The sequence below is a fragment of the Amphiura filiformis genome, chromosome 6 (assembly GCF_039555335.1).
Source record: "Amphiura filiformis chromosome 6, Afil_fr2py, whole genome shotgun sequence".
NCBI classification, from domain to species: Eukaryota; Metazoa; Echinodermata; class Ophiuroidea; order Amphilepidida; family Amphiuridae; genus Amphiura; species Amphiura filiformis.
Window position 1 is genome coordinate 57,983,799 of NC_092633.1, and position 4,505 is coordinate 57,988,303.

At 35.5% G+C, this 4,505-nt stretch overlaps 1 long non-coding RNA gene across 1 annotated transcript; it reads left to right on the forward strand.

Moving 5' to 3' along the window:
- Window positions 1-3,408: 3,408 nt before the first annotated feature.
- LOC140154298 (uncharacterized) lies at window positions 3,409-4,505 on the forward strand. Its single transcript, XR_011859300.1, has 2 exons — window positions 3,409-3,518; window positions 4,254-4,505. It is a non-coding gene; the product is annotated as an uncharacterized lncRNA (long non-coding RNA).

Consider the following 4,505-nt stretch of genomic DNA (forward strand, 5'->3'; position numbering starts at 1 on the left):
TCTCACGATTTATTTGTTTACTTATAATTAATCAATTTTACGCATTATGCTAGAAACTGGGCATTGCATAGTACGTTATTTACTGTTTATTTATTATTTACCAAGAAGCGCGATTGTATTCGAAGTGCGATAATTGACAAGGGACAGTCCAGTCTTCAGTGAACGGCTCTTTATGAGCCATTAATAGGCGAGGGGTGGTCTACATGTCTCTTGCTTAGGTACTTTGTCCTAAAGAGGTCAGAGCTACTCCTGACGAAAGCTTGACAGTTCTAAACTCTGACAGCGCACCCGTTAAAAACTTGTTATGAACTCCCGTCGTGAAACATTATCACTCAAGACGTTATTTACTATAGAAAGCTTAATCCAGTTGTTGTGGATAATATGTTGAAAATACAGCCAATATATTTGCAATTTTGCATAACATTATTTGCCACCGTCCATAAAATTGAAGCGCTGAAATGTGATGAATATATGAAGCTTTCTCGCTTCTCCGTAAGCTCCGGATACACGCTACAAGGATATGATTTCAAGGCATTTTATGCTACAAGTATCACTCATTGTAGCTTATCATGTATCAGTCATTGGCAATGTCTTTTCTTTAATTATGTCTCCGACACCGGGAACTGCGAATTGAAAACTGAGTGTCAATCTACTCACTTGACAATCGCAAATAGAACGTCATTCTTTGGCAGACCAACTCGTCATACATCACAGGAAGGTAAGATATTAACATGTAAAACTTGATAGCTAAAAAAGATAGCTACCCTCTTTCAAGATTTTCAAGATCGTGTAGCCTTTGAATCTTAATGTTCATGTTCAAATTTAGCCTTCATGAACTGATGATTTCTTTCACACATAAAAAGTCCAGTCCGGACATCATAGATCAAAATCAGTTGCTGTAGATTTTCAGTTAAAATTGTTAATTTAGTCCATTCATAAAAGTAATGCGCTTTCTAAACGCTGTTCCTCTACATTGCACATACATGTAGATTATCAAAGAACAGAGATAAAGACCCGGATTGTAAATCTATAGAATTGTCAAATTATGCTGATCACCCGCACCTGTAGGATTAGTGTCTTTGAAAAGAGCTGTATCGTTTTCAATATGTCATTGTTTTTTATTTGTGACAAAGGGTACAAACAACGGCATCGGTAATAACGTCCGTCAAGAGCTTAGGTAGAATAATTGGAAACGACGTGACCAAAACCGAAATCAATTCTAAAGTTTAAATTAGAAATAAGGCACTATGTATAATATGTTCCAGTTAGATGGAATTTAATTGTATTGTGTTGGCTTCTGATGTTATGTGGTGGTAACCTGTAAAGGATCTCTTAAAGTTTTTGCTTTTTTCTATTTGAGATCCTCTTTATGCATTGTAAGATAGGTACGCAAGTAACTGGAATGAACAAATATTTAATAGTATCAGGCATTTTAAGAAATCATCATTACGTTTCTCCAACAGGATTCCCATCGTGTGCAGCCATTAGAAACGCTTGTTATTCTAGTGGTAATGGAACATATGAGATTGATCCTGATGGACCTAATAATGGCGTTGAACCATTTACGGTACAATGTGATATGGACACAGGTACATTGTAACAACATAATGATCATTAAACATTATGTTAAATTTTATTTCAAGCACTATTAATATCAACGTAAATGGTAACACATCATTTCATACTGGTACAATATATTTTTGCTGGTCGTTCAATTTTTGGCTCCCTTATATGCTTAATATTAATCATTTAGTGTTGGTGCAACTTTCCCAGATCAAAGTTGTGCCGCCAGTAAGAAAATGTGAAGTGGTTAAACAGAGGACAAAACTAGATGTGCTTTATTCAAGCATTAATGTTAGTCTGAAAGATGTATTTAAAACAGGACCGGCGCTACGCCTGTGCAAACTACATATTCAGAGTGCTAACGCCATCTTGATTTAATAATCGTGCATTCGCGTTATTCCCGCTGGATTGAGTAAATTTCGATGTTTTATTTATTTTTTCAATCCACCCTCGTCAGACGTCAAAATAGCCTAAAGCGTAAGTCTCAATAAAAATTCTTCATCTTGACCACATAAACTTCCTTGAGTGATTAAAAGGTGATCTATTCTTGCCACAGAAACAAACAAAAAATAAAAAACCAAATAGATAAAAAATTAATTAAATCCCCATTCCGTATTAGGTTTCTAACTTGGGAAGGGCTTTGAGATGAACTATTTAATTAAGATGGCCCAAAGTATTGGCCTAATCACTCGTAAAAATTCTTTTATTTAAAAGATATTGTCAATTGTCAAAAAATCAAAAGCATGTGATAGTTTATATGTTCCTCAATATAGTTCTTTCAGGGACACCCTGTATCTTAAAAAAAAACCAAGAATCTAAGCTAATTGAATGGTCAGTAAAGCAGGATGAAAAAAATCAACATTAAACATCGGTGTTTTTTCTTCTTATGTATATACATCTACGTTTTCACATTGGTTCACATTATTATTAAATTTGAAAGGTACAACGATCGTTGGACACGATAGTGAAGGTGACATTGAAACGCCACCTGGTTTTGAGACCTCTGGTTCGCATATTAAGGAGATTGTATACCAAGCTAGCATTCCGCAGATAACAGCTCTCATTGACATATCTACTCACTGTGAACAGTACATTAAGTATGAATGTTACGACACCGCATTTTTTACGGAGGTAGCTATTTAAAACTTTTAACTTGTTTTTTCTAAAGACGATGTTGCTTAAAGTTGTCATATATTATGTGCAATAGTTCTACTGACTTTCAAGTTATGTGAATGGCTGTATACTTGGATGCTTTGCAGTGGCGGTGCCGGGCAGGTGGAAGGGATCTGCAGATTCAACAGATCCAACTATTTTAGGCAAAAAGCGCCAAATATTAGGCAAATTATCAGATTTCTTCCACCATATTTCGATTTTCCCCGTTGCCCCTTACTTGCATTGTCTACCTGTATTATGTACATGTTAAAGAAATCAAGCGTTCTACAACTTTTTGTATGAGCGCTGGACTCTGTTCCATTCAAATGTTGTTGGGTTTTTTTATTCCTTTTTTACATCGGCTCATAGTATTAGTTCTATGAAGGAGATTCCAAAGCTCTGATATAAGTGGTGACTTTTCATGTCCATGTGGCATGAAATTTGCATTGGACGGGAAAAACGGTCACGAATCGCAAGATATATTATATAGATACAATTATTGGTTTCCTTTGTTCATTTCCTATAATATGTTGAAGGTCAATGTATTAATATTAAGAAGTACACGGCAGTTTTGTTTAGTTAAATGGCTTAACTTGCGGCTCCTGCCATCCCACTTGCCTTTAGAAGAGCAAGTATTGATAAGCTCCGCATTGCACAATATCATTTTGTTCAAAATCTTTTTCGTGACATTTTAGCTCCATCGAAATGGAACGTTTGGTGGGTGTCCAGAGATGGTGACAATATGTACAACTGGGGAAGTGTTCCAACAGGAACTTCAGCTTGTACTTGTAGTTTGCAATCAGGTAATTTTACGTAAACGGCGCAATAAATATTTATTTTGTTATACATGTACATGATTATGCCAAATATGTTCAATGGGTGAATATTTTCAACCAAAAATAGTCTCGGGATTTTGTTTTTGTTTATTACAAGGTTTTGGAGGTTATGTGAAAGTTTTCATCCGCAAATAAAACTCCAGACTATTGTTTGGGTAGTACAGGTCTTTGAATAGATTAGTCATACGATAACAAGAAGGATATTATTTATTATTTTATAAGTGTCTTCCCAATGATTTTGTTATTCTGAATAGGAAATACAAAAGAGTCAGGTCTTATGTAAGCTGCAACGCGCAGTCAATGTAATTTCAAATCACAAAACCAAACGGAAACTACACGAAAACTAAATAAAACACTTGAATCAAATTATTTAGCAGTAATTGTTTGTGTTGGCCTTTTATTATGGTCATGTATTGTTATGAATTACGTTATTGATATTGACATTAACATCTATAGGTATTTTCAAGGAAACTTTTTCAGGAGATTTAATCTAATATAGTAATCTACATGAACCAGACAGTAAGCGAATACCTTCCAATGCAGTATATGAGACCTGAACTGTTGGAATTCGCCTTTTTCGTTTATTTCACAGAAGTGTACAGATCTTATGTTCTCATTTGGTTACAACACATGGTGTTTTTTCTCTCAAGATTGAATAAATATAGCATCACCACAGTAAAACTAATATTTTCCATTTGTTAGGTTGTGATACTGGTGGCGTATGCAACTGTGTTGCCAACGACGAAGTGTGGAGGTTTGATGAGGGCGTACTGTCTGACAAATCCAAACTGCCTGTTACAAAAATACATTCTGGAGATACCGGCGCTAGCGTGGAGAGAGCGATATTCACACTGGGGAGCCCTTCGGTGTTCGGGATAATTTTAAAAAAAATTCCCATTCGCCAGGTTTGCAAACCAAGTGATATGAGGAATAACATGATCCAATTCAGCACCC